Source organism: Lycorma delicatula, chromosome 10, assembly GCF_047948215.1.
Source record: "Lycorma delicatula isolate Av1 chromosome 10, ASM4794821v1, whole genome shotgun sequence".
Classification (NCBI taxonomy): domain Eukaryota; kingdom Metazoa; phylum Arthropoda; class Insecta; order Hemiptera; family Fulgoridae; genus Lycorma; species Lycorma delicatula.
In genome coordinates, this window is record NC_134464.1 from 109,004,772 (window position 1) to 109,025,661 (window position 20,890).

The 20,890-nt window shown below is 32.6% G+C and overlaps 1 long non-coding RNA gene across 2 annotated transcripts in view; it reads left to right on the forward strand.

Moving 5' to 3' along the window:
* The window catches only part of LOC142331547 (uncharacterized), a 162,627-nt gene that overhangs the window by 18,345 nt on the left and 123,392 nt on the right, over positions 1-20,890 (forward strand). Inside the window, exon 1 of one of the 2 annotated variants that reach the window (XR_012758036.1) lies at positions 10,726-10,821. The exons of the other annotated variant lie outside the window; for it this stretch is intronic. This is a non-coding gene — a long non-coding RNA (uncharacterized LOC142331547). Of the gene's footprint in view, positions 1-10,725; positions 10,822-20,890 lie in introns of those variants that run through there. 2 annotated transcript variants of the gene reach the window in all.

The window sequence follows — 20,890 nt, forward strand, 5'->3', positions numbered from 1 at the left end:
CAAACTTCTAAAGCTGATAGTTCATGTTTTGGCTGTTTGGTTTGAATAGTTGCTAATAACAGTACCTACCATCATTTCTCATATTTTGAAAGTGTCTTTTTCAAGTTACTTTTTGAGACGGTGAGATCGACAAAATTTATTCTTTTTATTTTGTTCTACGCAGTAAAGTTTAACTTGTGCCGATCTTTTGCGCATGACTTTTCAGACTATAAGATTCGATCTGTGTAGATAGAAGAACTTTGCATCTGTTCTTAGTATAATTGAGGAATTAAAAATTTTTGAACATCGCGAATCCCACCGATCTACCTATATTAATATCTGAAAAGGAGATGTTTGTTTATTTCGTTTCATTTTTTTCAAAGTGAGGGGCACAGGGCTAATCGGGTTCCTATTTACATCTAAATCTAACTATATAGTCATCAAACCGACTAGCTTATCTAACAGACTAGTTTTTAGTAATAACCTTTAAGTTGTTAACCCTGTTCTATGATGCTGCAGGATTCAGGTTCAACAACTACTTTTAATCGGTTCTGAATATCAAAAGAGTTAGAAGTTGGTTTCCAACACTGAAAATATTAAAAAACTATCAGCCCAAGACCGAGTAAGAGCAGCTGTCAAGCTACAGTATCATGTCTATAGATCGTTGAGAGATAGTGAGACTTCACAAAAACAAAATTTGGCTTAGCTTGGATTTCTGAAATAAAGGATTCCATGTATTTTGTGAATTCTATACGTTCGAGGCCCTAAGCAAAAATCATTCTTCATTAATAGTTTAGAAAGACCCAAATGCCACTAAATCTGAAAATTTTATCAAATAAGGAACTAAACTGTAAGAAAACCAAGAAATGAAAGCGAGTCAATTTTTCGTCATCCTTACAGATAATAAAATAAATAAAAAAATGTTATAATAGTAGGCACATTTTAACGAATAACAGTAAAAAATTGAACAGCAATGTTCATAAAAATATTCAAATCCCACGTAACTTGAACGGGTCTGGCCATTTAAACCTTTGTTTACTTAAAGGTGCCCTAATACATAGGCGATATGAAAAACTACCCACCGGGTTAGTGTAGTGGTGAACGCGTCTTCCCAAATCAGCTGATTTGGAAGTCGAGAGTTACAGCGTTCAAGTCCTAGTAAAGCCAGTTATTTTTACACGGATTTGAATACTAGATCGTGGATACCGGTGTTCTTTGGTGGTTGGGTTTCAATTAACCACACATCTCATGAACGGTCGAACTGAGAATGTACAAGACTACACTTCATTTACACTCATACATATCATCCTCATTCATCCTCTGAAGTATTATCTGAACGGTAGTTACTGGAGGCTAAACAGGAAAAAGAAAGATATGAAAAATTACTTTAATCAAAAGAATTTTTAGAAATATAAAAAGTTCATCTAATTTTATCGTAATATCACCTTTTAAAAATTATTTCACCGTTTCTGTTTTAAAATAAATCTGTAGTACAGCGCTGCACAATGCAAACCTCCGCGGCTTAGCGGTATCATCGATAATTTTTATTAAAATTGTTCTAGGTTTGAATCCTGGTTCAACCAGACCGTTCCAGAGTTTTTAGATGTCCAGCGGTGCTTCAAGTGCTGCAAGTGAGGTCAGAGGGCTAAGTTCTGTAGTTATCCTGCTGTATGTGCTCATTGTGGTGACGAGGGTCACAAGCGTGACGAGTGTCAGCAAAGGTCAGAGGGTCCGACTTGTGCTAATTGCAAGCGTGTTCGGAAGGAGTCCAAGCTTTTTGAATCGGAACAGAAAAAAGAATCCTTGCGCGAGAACATCGACTTCTCTTTATTTTATTTTGTATCTTATTAAAAATAACAATTCATTCTAATCGATCGTCTAACTTGCTTGCCCCGCTCAAATTTGTTCGACCTTAAATTGAATGTAACTCAAGAACGACTCGACCTATTTTCATCAAATTTTCACACGCATAACTTCAGATTCGCTACTAGAGCGTATCTAAATTTCAATAAAATTTATCGAGTCGTTTTGGAGATTTTCGAGCCACAAAATTTTATACGTAGGCCTATAAATATGTATAAATAAAATAAATAAATATATAAGGAAGCCGCAATTTAAGCGAATGGTATTTTCGTACTCGTACATCAAAACGTAAAGAAAATTCACTTTCACCCCCCGCTCCGACCGAGCGACCGAACATAATACCTTATTTTTCTTCAAAAAGTCGGTAAAAGTTTAAACTTTGATTTCGAACCTTGCATAGTTTACTTGACGTATTCGCGTTGTTGTTATTATAGTTAAACTCTTACGATTAATTATTTCACACTCTCAGTTTTTTTCGTATTAGATCGTAAAGAGAAACCGATTCCGAACGAAAGCCGCCGAGTGAGGGGGGCTGATGCTCTCGACCGGTAACAGCGATCCACTTGAATTATCGTCATAGACTTCATCGAGTGTAATAAGCGTTCTAAAAAAAAATGTAATAGAGTTTGCAAGTCAAGATTCAACGCTCTGACTGTTTAAATAAGTCATCATTCGTGTCGTTTTGCCGTTTTTCAAAAGCGATTAACGTAAGCGACCTATTGGTGTGACGTTTTGAAGAAAATTCGGAGAAACGATTACAGAAATAATAAACCGTAAATTCTCATTTACAACTATAATTTTTTACGCCGTGCAGAGCGTTTGAATGGTTAAGACGATTTAAAAAATGGATACGAACGGTTCGATAATGGTCCGCTCGCCGAGCTGCAAAAGTGAAAGAACTTGCGCGCAATAATCGCTGTTTAGACGGGCGGGAAATAACGAACGAGGATATAATTTTAATCGGGTCAAGCGCTGAAATTCTCGCTGAAAGATTAGGGGGAGATGATTACGCATAGAATTGCTACATAGTGCACGCCGCAGTCGATAACAAAATATAAAAAATCATCGTCTTTCGGTCAGAAGTGTTAAAAACGTGTCGACGAAGACGAAATATTTAAAAATAATATTGTAGTAGACGACAAAACCGGTTTCAACGCTACGATATCGAAAATATAGTCGTATTCGTAACGGGTAGGAAAAAGTTAGTCGACACACAAAAAAAGGCGACTCGAATTCGATCGAACACCGAGGTCACGCTTAAGGATTTTTTACAATAACGATATCATTCGCTATACATTTTTTAATGCCGGTTTGCGGGCCGCCTGAAGGATAAACTGTAAGTCGACATTATACCTTGAAGTTTTAAAATACTGTGAAAACAATGTCGGCAGGAAAAGCTCCGAACTTTAGCGTTACGAGTCGCGGCGACTCGAAGCTTCCAAAATTTCCAAAATACGAACCTTCTGTTCGAATACTAATTCGACAAAATACCGTTTCGTAAAACAGCAGCGTTCCTGACTTCACAATGCGGCCGGCGTACCGTTATTTCCTCTTCGACGACAGCAACCGTATATTTACACGACGGGCTTGTGATATCACCGCGATCCAAAAATAAAATAATCTAAAGAGGTAAAAATCAACAAATCTTGCATTTTGCTTTAAATTCATCTCCAGAAATATAAACATCGCGTGAAAAAGTATACGGGTAAAGGGCATCGAGGTCACGAGTTCACGAGGGGTACAAGCGTTTCCGCGATACTGACATTCGGCAATTCCAAAAGGAAATCGTTTTGACAAATATTAACGCTTACGTTGAGATTTCAAGATCGAAGATTCACTCACATTCCCCGGATTTTTTTTCTAAAAGCACTAAAATAAAGTCGCTTAATGATTTCACGATATAACAATTTAATGAATTGTAAAAGTTCGTCGGCTAATACTAGCGGTCAAAGGGGGTCATTTTGGTTAGAATTATCTAGCGATGATTTCTTTATACCGATATGTTTGACTCGTTAAGGCGATTTAAATGTATATCTCGGGCACAGTTTCCGTTTGAATACGAGTTATCCTTTGTTTCCTATTAACCGGGTTCGGGTAAATTCACTATCTCCTCGCTAACAGCGTAAATTATCTACCCCGAGACGTAATAATAACAACGCTATGTTGAAATTTAAAAAATCGGCGAACGTAAAATTTTATTCGGTGTTAGGTAGCAATTACACGGGATATAGTTTACATATATACGGAAAAGTCTTCATCGACACTGATTCTCTCGTAAGAAAGCCGAAACTCTTTTTACATTTTTAACAAAAACGTAATACGAAGGACAAAATTTTAACATCGGATTGCCGGTCGCTTCTTCCACTTCTAGATCGTATTTGAAATTTATTCGGCTATAAGATCGCATTTGTTTTACAAGAAAAACTCGTTCTTTAGCTCAAAAAGACGTAAAAAATAAAATGAAAATCTCTTTTTTGTCTCTTTAATCGGTTCAGTGTTCGTAAGATAAAGAATCGGTTCTGTAGAAAGTATCGAATAAAATTAGAATCTTTAATCGGTTATAAAAGTTTTTTAATTAAATTAAAAAGTTCGATAAAAAAAATTCATCGTTTATAATCTGCTAATAGAATATATAGGCCCGTTACTGATGTAGTCGTCTTTATTATTTAAGTACGGTCATCGAAACGTTGTAAATGTAAAAAGAGAACGGATTGTTCCAACGATGTAGTTTCTAGTTATGACTTGTTGTCGATCTATCATCCTCTGGTTTGAACGACCGATCTAATTAAGGGACCTGGAATTTGTTACGTTAAGATCGTGCCGAAAGTACTGTAAACTATATTTTTAATCTACAGAATTTTTTGATTTACAATTTTAAAATTTAATTAGGAATTTTTGTTACGTCTTCGAAAATAATGCGGCACAGCTACTCAAAATTACTTTAAAAAAGTGAAAATATTTTCTAAAAGAAAATAAATTTCTTGTTTTAGTTACTGTGTTTATTATAAAAGATTCGTTCGCTTTCAATACGAATAGAATAATAAATATATTATACGCCCGTTTTACGATAGATTATTTTAAGTGTGAAAGTAATAAATAAAAGAATTTAGGCGGTTCAGAATACTACTGTTTTTTTAATTTTTTAAACCGAATTTTTTTTTTTAACGACGATTAAAATTATAGTAAAGTCTTAAGCCACAATATTTTCATGTAGCCCACTCTTGCGATAAAAAAGTTTTCGTTGTTTTTGATACGGTTAAGCAGGATAAAAGATAAATTATACCGTAAAATTTGGTAAGTTTTAGTAAAAAATTTTAGAATTTTCAAGGGGGCTCCACCGCAGCAAAAGATTGCTCGATACAGTTTTTTGTAACGTATGACATCAAAACTTTTTTTTGGGAAAGAATCCTTAACGGTGAAATTAAGATAGATTTTTAACGACTTTACTGGAAAAAATGTGTCAAAATTTCAAATCGAGCTTTCTTTCCCGTATTGGCGAAACCTTTTTGAGGTTTATTCACTCGGGGTGCGCTTACAAAATAATTTCAACGGAAAATTCAAGCGAACGTAACTGGAGACTACATTCGAAGGAATTATTTTTTCGTAATTTTAAGCCGGATTCTACTTTTAATCGCCGATACAAGAGCGTTGTATTGTTTAAGCTTTTTTTCTTTCTTTTTCCTGTTTAGCCTCCGGTAACTACCGTTTAGATAATACTTCAGAGGACGATTGAGGATGATATGTATGAGTGTAAATGAAGTGTAGTCTTGTACATTCTCAGTTCGACTGTTCCTGAGATGTGTGGTTAATTGAAACCCGACCGCCAAAGAACACCGTTATCCACGATCTGGTATTCAAATCCGTGTAAAAATAACTGGCTTTACTAGGATTTGAACGCTGGAACTCTCGGCTTTCCAAATCAGCTGATTTGGAAGACGCGTTCACCACTAGACCAACCCTGCGGGTAGGCTGGGAGGCCTGTTTGAGTATATGGACACTGCCCTGGGCTGTGTTATACTTAATTGTGGGTGCGGCCCAGGGGAAAGAAGGAAAAAAACATTGATGCTAGTGGAAATAAATTTGTCTAGATTTTTCAAATTTCCATAGGATTTTATGGATCTTCCAAACAGTTTCAAGAATATTATACGTAAAAATATTTTGAAATCGCTTTTTAAAAACTATATTATTATTAATACCACTAATATTAGCTTCGATGTCGGAACGATTCTAATCTTACGCTTTTACCCAAAGTTATTGTTGACAGTTACGCAAGATTTTAGGTGTTATCTTTCACTTATAAGGAAGTTAAATGAGCTGTTTTAGTTTTAATTGAAAAGAGATCTGTGGGAATTAATTTAATGAAAGTTTCTGACCTTAAAATGATTGTCGATAAGACTTATAAGTCATTTTAAGACCTAAAAACAAGTACAGTTTCCCGAAGTACTCCCTGGCGTGATTGTCGAGGTATTCTCTGATTTATCACCGGGCGCATTCATAAAAAAAAGATACAGAAGCGAGGCCGACATCTAGTGGTATCGCTTGAATCCACGATCTACTTTATTTCGAAATAAAATTAGATTTTTATTTTAATTATCGGAATGTATGTAAGGAATATTTATTATTTTTTATCGTAATTTAAATTATTTAATATGCAACAGTTATTTCTTATTAATTATGAAAGTTTTGAGATGCGGCTACGGTTTAACGACATAATATAGAAAGAATTTTGTATTTTATTATTTTGCTCGATACGATTTATCTTCGAAGAGATATGTCGAATCTAAAACACGAACTTTTCTAAAGAATAGACCGACAGTGTTCTTAAATCATTCGGATGAAAAAATAATTAAGAACGATAAAAATTAAGCTGTCTATCACTCACTATTTTTTTTTTTTTTGCAGTTATATCATCCATTTGAGACTTATGTAAATCGTTAGTGCGGATAAAATATTCTACTATTGCGGTCAATATCACCGATTAGAACGTGTAAAGTTAAAGATGCGTATATATTTTTAATTTTATGAATCTACTTTACTAATTTAATAACTTCATTGATAGCTGAAAAAATATGATGTATTCGTAAAAACATACAGATTAAAATTTACTTACCGAAACGTTCCGTGCATCGTAAAAACAGTACATTTAAAACGCAAAGAAGAAAAACAACAAAATTCTTTTATAGGTTACATTTTGAATCGAACTAGCCCGCGGAACCCTTTATTGTTTACGTATTGCGGTCAAATACATAGTACAGAATTTACATCGACTGCACGAGATTACTTATGTAAGTTTAGTTTGCATCAGCAATATTTGAATATATATATAACTTGGCGATTGTATAATTCTATAAAATTACTACTTCTGTAATTAGCAAATTACATAGATAAAGGTGTACATCGTCTATTTTTGAGGGAAAAGGAACGATTTCCATTAAAAGACACCAGCCTTTGTACGAAACGGTTTCAAAATACTAGTTGAATTTCTACTGAAATCGGTACAGTAGATTAATTTATTCTTCGATACAACCTTTGCCCGATCTGAATTATTAACGCAATAGTTAAACTTTTCTGTATCACTTCTGTCCGGGTTAATGAATAATTCACTTGTATGGAGAATGATTTACCCGATCCCAGACCGTAAATTCATAGCCTAAAACTATAAATAAGCGTCGCCTAAATTTAATATTAACGCTATGAAACATTCAGCTACACGGCCGATTACTTAAACGATTAAATTAATATCCGTGTTGTAAAGTATATTTCTATCCGCTACACTGGATTACCACAGGCCAGACAATTTCATTCTGTTTGACCCATTTTCTTTTGAAATCTCTTAAAGAAGACTTTTTTTTGCATTTGAGATGCAGTGTTTATAAAAACGTATTTGGCTAGATTTAATTTCTGATTTTACAATTCAGTTTTTTTGCACACTTTTCCCCAGGATAGTGCATTAATCATTTAATGCACTACTTCAAACAGTTTTATGGCCCGGTACAACAAATCAGTGCCGCCTAGGCTTTTCTTTTAAACTATGAAACGTTCAAATTATCTGTCAGATTTAACCGGTTAAAATAGCGATAAATTTTATGCTATTTTATAATCTTGCATTTTGTCACTGGTCTATCGCAAATTTCCTAGTAATCGCTTCAATTTGCAATCTACAAGTAATTCGTCAGAATTTTATGAAAAATAAAAGAAAAAATATACAATATCTAGTTACGTCGAATAAGATCGATGAATTAGTATATTGAACATGTATACGTTAAATGACGCGTTACAAAAATTTAATTAAAACAAAAATGTCGCTTCATCCAAAAATACATTTTTTCGTAAAATGTCGGAAATAGAGTTAAATCCCAAAAAAATTACATCATTATAATAAATAACAAAGCCTAATTACATTAAGGAATTCATTTTTAAATAAGTTTCAGAATTAGTGCGGTATTTTTAATTTCGCATAATCATTGCAAACTGCGGACAACCACGTGCTGGTGCTTTTTAAATTAATTAAAAATACTTTTAAAAACTACGTATTAATGTTTTTTCTCGCATAAACAAACGTCGCATCAAATAAGCTTATCCTAATTTTATCTTAATTCCTAGTAATTTTTAAGTAATATCTACAACGACGATGTCATCCCTTCGAAAGTTTTATGATCGCGTTACCAATTTGAATATCTTTCAATTTCAGCTTAATAATAAAAAAAACCGGTTTGAAACTTAAACGTATTTTGAAAGTCAAATTTATGCCGATTACGAGTGTGGCTTACCCTGATGTAAATTCTTAGTTCAAGAAATGAAAATATAGAGTATTACTCTGTAAACAGTGTTAAATTTGTGAACGGTCGTCATTTCCTATAATTCTATTATCAAATTAATTTATTTTTACGTATATTATGTTACTGATACAAATTGATATTTATAGACAACGAATTAAATTTAGCAAATCACATAATTACTTTCTGAAGAAGTCGATATTAACATAGACAACAATATTAAATCTCGGTAAAGAAAGTTATAGATTTTTATTTATAAACTTTTTTTTATGACTTGCATAATAGTGAGATTGATGAGATTTGAACTGCGGTTAAGTTTCCAGGTGTCATAAGAAAGCTACAAGTAAAATTTCGTAATGACTGGTTCAGTAGTTTTTGCAGTAATCGGGAACTAACGAAAAAAATGCCGTCAATATAATAGAACTGTGGTTAATTTTTTTTTTATGTGTATTCTTCAACAGTAAGACAAGATGCCATTTATTTAAAATATTTTCTTGATATTTTACAACAAAGTATGTAATTATTTTTTCATAATGTGTCCGAAAAAAAAATCTGTTTATATATTATTTTACATTTACAACATTTTTGTAAATGCTTCTGGAAGCTGTATTTTTTTATAATTTTTATCTTCAAATTATATTTTATAAACATTACATTTATTACAAATATATTAGAATTAAGATTCGTTATTGATTATTTTATCCGATCATTTTATTTATAATTTTAAGATAGATTGTATTATTAGTTAAATGTATTTTATTTGAAAAATGTATTCACGTCGGTATAAATTGAAAGTAAAATATTCAGTGGAATATAAAAATTCATATTTTAATGATGAGTACAGATTAGTTCATTTTTTATCAGCGACTGAAATAGCAAACATACAGCTCTATAATTTTAATATTATATTTATAATTAGACCATACGTACAGTGTTGCTAGATGTATTCGCCGAACTCCAGAAACCGATTCAGGACACCAAAATGTGAAAAAAAGTTTATATCGACATAAGTCCTACTTTGCTTTGTTTTCCTTCTGGACGCTATTTTGTGATTTTCAACAAAAAATTATTTCTCAGGAGCCGGTAAACCTACAGTAATTAAAATTTTATAAACGTCACCTTAAAAATTGGCGGCCATCTTAATTATTTTATTCTTCAATATCTTTATGATTGTTTATTTGATATAATTTTTACTAACACAAAATTTATTAAGCATTTTATTTTGAAGAAAATGACACCTCGTAAAACTACGTTGACAAACAATCCAGTTTTGTTTGTCAACGTAGTTCTATTTCTTCCATTAAATATAATAAATAACAGTAAATTAAGAAAAATTATTAGCTTTTAATATTTTATCCCTTCTACGTTGTGTGCTTGGAAATGTAAAAAATTTTAATAATATTTAATGAAAGACACATAAAATTATTATACTAATTCTTTACTTTAATTCTGCGCAGTCTAAACATTTTATTTGCTTTGCTATGCGTGCGCGCGTGCGCGCGTGTGTGTGTGTGTGTGTGTGTGTATTGAAACATATTTGACGTACACTTAGATCGCATAGACAAAAAACCAAAGTGAGATAAAAGATGAACAGATTTGTTCGTTATTTATAATAAATCATTTATGTTACAGAGCTTGTTTACTCACTTATTATCCCTCTCTTTCTCTCTACACAAATATATATATATATATATATATATATATATATATTAAAACGTATGAACACGTGTACATGAGATATAACATCACCCTTGGCTTGTTTTTTTACTGGACAGCTGTCAATTTCTCTAATTTAAGAGATGATTTATGTCTTTAGTTGTCTTACCGTGTCAGTTTGTTTTTTAACGGTAATGTTTTTTCCTCTAGTCTGCAGTTAGTTTAAATGTTTCTTTTCTATCTTAAATCAGTTATATTCTTTCTAATAAATAGAATAACATTTCTTTAAAGATATATTCACTTCCATTTGAATTATTAAAAAAATGAATATTATTATTTATTTAATCTTTTCTCAATTTTTCCTTTAAAATATTTTTTTTTCGGTTGCGGGCCATTTCTTAATTAATAACTGGAGATGATTTCTAAAAATAAAAGATTAAAACATCATTTACGGGAAGATATTTTCTTAAATAAAAGTTTATAAATTCAATGCGTCGATGAACTTGAACGTTTAAAAATATATAGATGGGATCGCTCTCCTGTCACAGTGAGTAATGTAATTTTTTTATTTTACGAAATAATTTCAAACAATCGGTACACGGTACATAAAAAATACGTCAGATTAAAATTAAGTTTGATTCGGCTATATTTATTCCTTATAATATTTAACAGAACTATGATGAGGCATAATTATACTGGAGGTCCGACAACGATATTATTGCTGCAGTGCAATTTTGGTAAGGAATTAAATGAACTGTCGACCCTCACAATTTGCGCGCGCCCACACATTAGATCCTTAGATCCTACCTACGAGGTCGGTCGGCAAACTGTTTAGTTGATGTATTAAATAACATTATATTTTCTGTACTTATAAACATAAAAGGATTACATAAATGTAGGTATGTAGGTTGTTTTTAGAGTCTAACGCAACGTTGTTGTATGTATCTGGCCGACAGTTTTATTTATTAGAACCTTAAATTTAATCGAGTTAATTACAAGTTTTACCGATTACTTTGTTTTATTCTTTAATGTTTTATTTCGTTTTATAAATTAAACATTCTATCGTATTAAAAACCGGCCGATCAGTCGATATAGTTCTTACCTTCTAAATCTGCTGGTCCCGTGTTTGATTCTGGGCAAAAATTTGGTTTTTTTTAAATCGTTAATTTCATTTACCTAATATTCCTTAAAATATACGTGTAGGATAGTACGAGGTCGTATTGTAAATAAAATCGGAAAAATTTGATCTGTTATTATTTAATATTAAAATTTTACCTTACAAAACCGATAAACTATCGTAATATTTTAATATATTTATTAAAATTAAAGGAGATTAATTATTATTTTTATAAAATGTAATCGATATAAAATAATCGACTAATCTTAAATTAATTTAATTATACCGGATGTGTATATAAGAAATAGGATTACTAACATTGTAACTCGTATAGCAATATTGACCGTTACAAGTGTACGGTTGTATTTGAATCGAACCATCACGTGATATAGTACTGTCCTACGATAGCCAATCAGAGCGAAGGAAGCCATCTGGGTTTTTTCCTACCCCCTCACACCTTCACACAATCTTTTACGATGCGTCCAGCTACTAAAAAAAAAATTAAACGAAAAAATAATTATCTCTAAAATTACTCTTTGCAAAGTAGTCCTCTGTCAGCGTTTGACCGATACATTTTTATTATTTATCATATTTATAATTGTCGATTGAACCATTTTTTTATTTATTAAAACATTTCTTACTATAAAAAAATATTTTATTACGTTTATCCATCATTAAACATATCGTTTTAAACGTAATTCTAAATGGAGTGCATTTATACACATTATTTCTTTTAAATTACTTTTTTCTTATGATAATTAAAAATCATACAATGGCTGTCATCGATACCGCCTCTAGAATAAAACCTCTAAACAAGACGAAAATTTTCTCGAATTTTTAAGTCAGAAAAATTATTCATCAAGACCATATTTATCAAAGATTTTGTCGTGTAATATGAGATGTAAATTTTTGCAAAATTCATATCATAATCGTTTGCCGACCTACATTTAAAATTGTTCAATATTTAAGCGTTTTGACCGTCCGTATCTCTGTGACATAACAGCACTGTAAACCAAGAAGACGAACCGTTCGCATTCGACGGTAACGGTTCAAGATAATGACCGCATAAGTGTTTTCATCCTTAGGAAATTCGGTTCAAATCTTAATTTCAGCCGAAGATTCCCGGTTTATTAAAACATATGTTGTTGCACTTAAGATATACAAATTTAGCAAATTTTTCCACGAGTATGTATCTTTATCATTCTATCGCCCCGAATATCACTTCGCTTACTGACCGTTTAATTAAGTTTGAATCCTTTCTTTTTCCTGTTCAGCCTCTGGTAATTACCGTTTAGATAATACTTCAGAGGATGAATGAGGATGATATGTATGAGTGTAAATGATGTGTAGTCTTGTACATTCTCATACCTGAGATGTGTGGTTAATTGAAACCCAACCACCACCAAAGAACACCGGTATCCACGATCTAGTATTCAAATCCGTGTAAAAATAACTGAACGCTGGAACTCTCGACTTCCAAATCAGCTGATTTGGGAAGACGCGTTCACCACTAGACCAACCCGGTGGGTCAATTAAGTTTGAAATTTGTAACACGTAACGGTATTATAATTAGTATCGACGAATCTTTACCGGAGTTACCGTTAATTATATCATCAGCAAAGATTATAAAAGATTGTAAAAAAGAAAAAGAAGAGATTATATTATACGTAGTCTATTATAATCGTTAAATATTTTTCCTTCAGCGGCCTCAATCAGCCCCTTAATAAATATCTCATGAGAATAGTCTGACTTAACTTCATTCTATTATGACAGATTTTTCGTTTGCTGCTACTTTACGTCGTATCAATTTAATAATAACCCTTGTGAAAATGAAAACGAGCTTGCTATTTATTCTGCTTTAAAAAAGCTATAAGTTAAATAAATAAAAGATAACGGTTAAAAGAGATATTTAAACTGATTTTTTGGATTGTTCTACGTACAGCTTTGGAAAATAAAAATTATTAGTTTCGATTTACATTACAATATATTTAGTAAAAGATTAAGATTTTTTTTTTTGTGTGTATTAAAAAGCTTACATCCTGAGAGAAAAAATTTCAACAAATTTATTTTTCTTATTTAAGGACAGATGGAAATACGTTTAAGATTACAACTTGTTTTTATGTGTTTATATATCTATTTATCGGATATATTATCGTAACTTGATCCGAAAATTAAAGTATTATTTTTAATGAAGTACTAATATTAAGAAAAAAAGGCTTTATAGTTTAAAATGGAAACAAAAGGTAGTTTAAACGGTTTTGTCATCGACGTACCAAAACTAAAATATATATATATTTTTTTCAGTCTATATATTCAGAAGCCGATTTTTTCTAAATGATTTATCGGTATTCTATTTTTTTAAATCGTACATAAGTAGATATAATATAAGTATTTTTATAAAAGAATAATTTGTTTTTAAAGTTATAAATGTTAGCTGCAGAAAAAGAAGTCGCATCTGAACTTGCATTTCTGAAGCAAGCCCTGGAAAAGCCTTGTGTAATCTTTGCCGTATATCAATACCTTATGCCGGTGCGACGACTAGTTATCTATCTCGTCATATTAAAGTTAAACGCCCGGGAATTGATATTTCAAGACAAAAAAATCCTTGTCCTTCTGATTATCGTATTTCAGAAACGCATTACGATTTAAATCTTACGTCTATTGCGATTTATTTTTTAAGAAAATATTCATAAATAATGAATATAATTTCCTTGACTTTTTTTTTAATATAAAAACTTAATAATAGGCTCATATTTTGCGTGTCTGGATTTTTGAAAATCTTTGTGTTTTATGACCAGCAGCGGCTCGCGTATAGGCACCGTGGACTCCAGCACCACCTGTTTTCGCTTAATATTATCGATAAAATTTAGATATAACGAGTCCTTTTTTCTTAAATTCTTTCTTTATACTTGTACAATATATAATAATCCTTAAGCTTAATGTCAGTAGCCATCCCCCAGTTTATGAAAAAGATACGAAAATCTTTGTACGGAATTGTGCGCTTCACAGTTCCAGCGGCGTGGTGTTTAGCTGTTGTGCGCATGCGCACATAGGAAACTGCCAGGAAGAGAAAGCACTGTCGTTCCCGCAGAGCCCACCCTGGCGTGTCGGCGGAAGATAGTTTTTTTTACGCCACGTGTTTACGGAAACTTCCTTTTTCGTTCGCTTCTCTAATTCGATCATCCGCGGAAGGAATTCTAAAGTGTTTATTTGTCTTTTCAGTAGCGATCAGAAGACGGCGGAAAGCAAGGGCTCTTTGATCGCCAAATCAGAAGGGCTAAAGAGAAGATAATTAGTAAAAACTAATCACGTATTTGTTTCTGCGTACATAGAAATTGAAATAAACCGCCGTTGGAGTATAGTGTTTTTAAGCGGACATTTTATCGCCTAATATTACTAAAAAATATTATCTGTTGACATTTTATTATTTATTCGATTAAACCGAATACGCCTTTAAGCGTAATGTGCTTAGAAACGGTGTGCCGTATTCTTGAATATAATAAAATGTAGAATTAGATTATTATCCTGCTTTCTGCTATCGATTCATTCTTATTTTCGGTTCTTTTATTTTACAGAAAACTTTAACCGCGGCCTTGAAAAGGCTAAGAAAATCAACCTCGTTAATGCTAGCTACGAACCGCTACCGTTCGTGTCTGTTTCTAACCAAACGACACGATTTCAGCGATGAAGAATTCCAGAAACCGGGTATCTCTCGATCGGATGGACCGATTTGGATGAAATCGGCACGATGATTTTTTGTACGTGACGGCGATTAATTTGTCACGATAGGTGTAGGAGGCAAGGAGATGTGGACTTTAAGGATCCCGTATCTCAAAATTTTATTCAAAGGGCAGAAATGTTTCCTAGCGAACATATTTTCCGGTATTATTCAATCCCTTATAAAGGGATAAAAATATCCTTTTTTCGGTTTCTCGCGCGGTTGGCGAAAGGACCTGTTGGTCTGCCTAAATTATATTTGAACTTTATTTCGACGAAATAGACTTTTGCGTTATCGGTCGAGAAATGTTAATCGCTGAAATTACTAATTTTTCATATTTACTTATAATTCTAACGTTACATATTTGTTAAACTGTTTACGCCGTATCTAAACAGTACATACAATGAATATTATTAAGCGACGTCATGAACTGGGTGGAGCGAAAGCACGGTAACACAGGCTACGAATTTACCCGGCTCCTGTCTGGACATAGATGTTTTCGAGAGTTGTCGCTCCTCGATCGCCCCCAGGGGACGCCTTCCGGTCATACGGATTCGGATAGTAGAGTGCCTGCGTGATCATGCAGGGACTGTACATACTATATGGCTTAGATCCGGTCCCTGCATGATAGGGGGGCAGTTTTTTAGAGGGGGAGAACCCCGCACTACCTTCAGTGCTGGCCTGACGGCGGCTGGCAGAGATTATTCCTCCCCCTACGGAAAGAGAAAAAAAATGAATATTATTAAAAATACTGGTATCAACATTTTATTTTTATTAAATTTCAACTCGACCCGTATTCTATTTTCCCATTTTTGACAGCTGTTTTTAAACGCTGTACAGAGAAGTGACAACAGTATAATAAATTAATGAAACTTATAGTAAAATCCAATATAAGTTACGTAAATTAGCGAGCGATTTAATAAATAAACCTCGAAAATGAGAAAACTATTTCACAAGAACGCAATATTTTTTTACATTTGGTTAATATAAAAAGCATACAAATGCTGCATAATAAATATGTACAACTTTATCCTGGTTTCAAAATTGCCACAATAAACACTTAAATTACTTATATACGCTATTACTATCTCGTATCAGATATGGTTATCCACGTTAAAAATGTACATTTATTCCTACTGTGGAATTTTTAATCCCCATGATACTTCAAAAGGAAGTAATCGCGAATAATTTCGGTTTTCAGATTTCAACGGAAATATCCATTTTCACTTGTTTTTGCGTGACGTCTGTACATATGTATGTGCGTACGTAATTACCTCGCGTAGCTCAAATACGATTGGCCGTAAAATGTTGGAATTTTGGATTTAAAACTGTTGTAACACATCTAGTTGTGCACCTCCCCTTTTGATTACAATCGGATGAACCAAAAGCGTCCAAATAAAGCCAAAATTTAAAAAAATTAGATTTTGGACTTTTTCTTAACCGAAGTAATAAGCTCTGATCGAGAGGTTTTCTACGATATATCGTAAGCGGTACTTGTTTTCATCGGTTCCAGAGTTATAGCCCCCAATAAAATTTTAATTAATGACACGCACTCGTGGGTGAGACTACACTTTGCGGGGCCCAGTTAAGGGTGAAATTAAAAATTCGATTATATATTTAATAATCTGTACATCACACGAATTTATTTTATTTGTTTTTCCGATTAACATTAACATTTAAATTACGGGTTCGTTTATTAACTTCATGTAGTTTTTAACTCTTAAGTAATTAACCGTTTAAAACAATATCTTTTTCACGTGTAAAGAAGGATATATTTTAGGTAAGAGGCCCGTATTAAAACCACGTGTTTTCGCGTCCCGCAGTTTTATGTTTTTTATTAAATATTTACTCGATTAGTATTAGGGCATAGAGTATATTTTTGTGAACATTTTCAAGTGATTTGATCAATTTTACAAGTGATTTGATCACGATTCTGTGATTTATTGTAGAATTTTACGGTTTTTAATTTTAATATAAATTTGGCTCGTAGACATTTACGTTTGGATGCTTCTTCGCCTTGTGTGTGTGTGTGTGTGTGTGCTGCCAGGCCAGCTGCGCTTCCCTTCTCTGTTGCTATTGGTGCAGAGGGGACAGGTGATGCGCCATGCTGCTCTGCGCATCTCAGCCAATGCTATGTAGCAAGTACAAGACTAAAGAAAGATAAATTACATAAAAATAAAAAACATAGACTTTAACGTAATATCTTTTAGAATTACTACTATTCCAGGAATACGCTTGCATATGCTAAATACTAACTCCTCCTTCCCCCAAAAATACCCGGGAGCTGCTGATTACAATACAATACATAAATATGAGCCTTATAAAAATTTAATTCACTAACGTCTAAAAATCTGGATTCCTGCAACTCTTTCTTGCGTAAAGTAGTGGGTTATTTCTATATAAGATACAAGAAAAAATAATAAGTCGCATAAACGCTATTTAAAGTTTGTTAAATTTATAATTATACACCAGAATCGCAAGAAGAGTTTACGCGTCAACTATAATAAAGGAAAACAATACGGTAAATAACATTTACGCTACAAGAACAGAAGACTAAACTGAAAATATTACACTCTGCATCGAACACACATTACATTCGCAAATACAAAAATAATAAAATATAATTTTATCTTTTTTTATTATATTCCGACAATTCAGAAACAGCCGCGAACAGTAAGTTAGAATTAAATAAAGTATTTATATAACTTGAATCTTGTAAAGAGCTTAGCCCGATGATTTATCGATAACAAAAAAATTACACTGCTAACGGACGCCAGCACGAACAGAACTGGTCGGTAGACTGGTAACATCGCCCACACAGAATTATAATAATAATCTTGCGTGTGTAATTCGTTGGTATGTTGTTTATTACAACGTTCATTCATTTGTTGACAAATTCTAGCCCGGTATTGCGAAATTGACAAAACTGCTGGCGACGTTACTGTCTGCGACCTTGACCACAAACCTAATAATTTTTATTTTTTTCTTTTGCGGCACACTTGACAAAAAATACTGCATCTCCGTTTAACTAAATTTTCATTAAACATCTAAACATATTTACAATTCTTACTTGTGTATCGCTAGATTAAATAATAAAATCTTCACAATTTATTTCTCGATCGATATTATTTCAAATGAACATAAATATTTCCATTACTTTTTGTTAGCACTAGATAGGGAATCTTGGAGAGCTGCGTCAAAAAACTCGATTTTCCTTATTCTAATTTTTGTTGATACTATTCCAGTCGCATAAAATATCAGTTACATATTATTCATACAGTCGATTACTACTCTCTTAGCCCTACTTTTTCTAAATAAGATACATCCTATATATCGTTTATTTTTTGGATTTTTAGAACTCAAAATCGTATTTTGAAATTTTAAAAACTAACTGAGATTACTAATTTTCCCTACTCCATACCCTGATGTTAGAATATTCCTGATCTGTGCTTTTCCCCTTATCGACTTAGTATCTATTAACTCTTTCTCCTGATCGGGCGATTTTTCATCCGCGTGTTTGTTACCGATGTACTGAAGCTTCATTTCTTCAAAATTTTCTGTTACTTTTCGTTGCGGTACATCATTATGGCCGATAATGATATTTTTCTATCGATTATCGTTTCACCTTGGACGATCTGAACTTTGCCGTTCTTCATTTTTCTATTAATTTTAATTCAAAATATCTATATACAGTACATCGCCCGTAAATTTTTAAGTATAATATAACGAATTATATGAAATCAAAGAGCGATTAAACGATCGCCAACAAAAAAACAAAGAAACGAAATGACGATCAGCTCCGACTTGGCAAGAATATTGTGCGACAATATCAGAAGAGTAATGAACTAAAAGATACAAATTTTTTGCACCTTATTAAAGATCGGGCATGCACGTCTGAGTGTATATGTTGTTCTTATGAGAGTCTATTTTTCAGTCACTCTGTAATTAACTTTAATGTAGCTAAAATTAAACAGAAATTAAAGTAGAAAATCCAAAAATAATTCGATTATAAATTATAACTTTCAATTAATATTAAATAATCAGATACTTCACCAAATCTATTAGATATACACGTTTTTAAAATTCCATAAAATTTTATTTCACTAATAACTTCTGATTTTTTTTCATATATATATATATATATATATATATATATATATATATATATATATATATATATATATATATATATATATTATTGAATTGTAATTTACTGTATTTATTATTGTAATTTTTTTTTTAAATAATGGGTTAATAATTATTAAAACAATATATTTAAACTAAAAAAATGAAAGTTAAAAGAAATAAATAAAAAATTAAAATAAAAAAAACGTTATGAAGTGTGATTGGAATCGATGAGCCTTCCCTTTAAGATCCAAACATTTCATAAATTAAAATTTTATTTTAATTTCGATCGCAATCGAAAATTGTGGTCCACAATTGATGTTACAACAGCCCTAATCTAAAATTTCAACATCCTACGGCTAATCGTAGGATTCGTTATAAATAACGAACATTTTCGGGTAACCCATCTTTTTCTTTCTTTTTCCTGTTTAGCCTCCGGGAATTACCGTCCAGGTATTACTTCAGAGAACGCGTCTTCCCAAATCAGCTGATTTGGAAGCCGAGAGTTCCAGCGTTCAAGTCCTAGTAAAGCCAGTTATTTTACATGGATTTGAATGCTAGATCGTGGATACCGGTGTTCTTTGGTGGTTGGGTTTCAATTAACCACACATCTCAGGATTGGTCGAACTGAGAATGTACAAGACCACACTTCATTTACACTCATACATATCATCCTCATTCATCCTCTGAGGTATTATCTAAAAACGGTAGTTACCGGAGGCAAAACAGGAAAAAGAAAAGAAAAAAGAAAGGTATTACTTCAGAGAGATATGTATCTGTAAATGAGGTGTTGTCTTGTACAGTCTCAATTCGACCGTTCCTGAGATGCGTGGTTAATTGAAATTCAACCGCCAAAGAACACCGGTAATCCACGATCTAGTATTCAAATCCGTATAAAAGTAACTGCTTTTACTAGGACTTGAACGCTGGAACTCTCGACTTCCAAATCGGCTGATTTAGGAAGACGCGTTCACCACTAGACCGATTCGGTGGGTTAGTAAACATCACTGCTTTGTGATGTTAGTGTCCAAGTCTGGTTCTTCGAACGTAAAAATTATAATTAATCTTAACGTCAAGCCTATCTAGGAAATATATTTAATGTAAATCTAGTATTATGAAAGCAAACAATACGAGGTGTATTTTCTCTTCCTTTTAGGTAATTAGTTACAAAGGAGGTAAACTCCTAACTCAAATTTTGTGTTAAGATTAACCTTCTCAGCTGTCCCTCTACCGAACCCACCGGGTTGGTCTAGTGGTGAACGCGTCTTCCCAAATCAGCTGATTTGGAAGCCGAGAGTTCCAGCGTTCAAGTCCTAGTAAAGCCTGTTATTTTTACACGGATTTGAATGCTAGATCGTGGATACCGGTGTTCTTTGGTGGTTGGGTTTCAATTAACCACACATCTCAGGAACGGTCGAACTGAGAATGTACAAGACAACACTTCATTTGCACTCATACATATCATCCTCATTCATCCTCTGAAGAATTATCTAAACGGCAGTTACCGGAGGCTAAACAGGAAAAAGAAAGAAGAAAGCTGTCCCTCTACCGAAGATTTATGACTTATTGTTAAGTCGTCATAGCTTTTGCTTTTCTTAACCGCCTATTAATAATAATCTGCCTCAAAATGTTATCGTTAATTTTTACCCTCTTCGC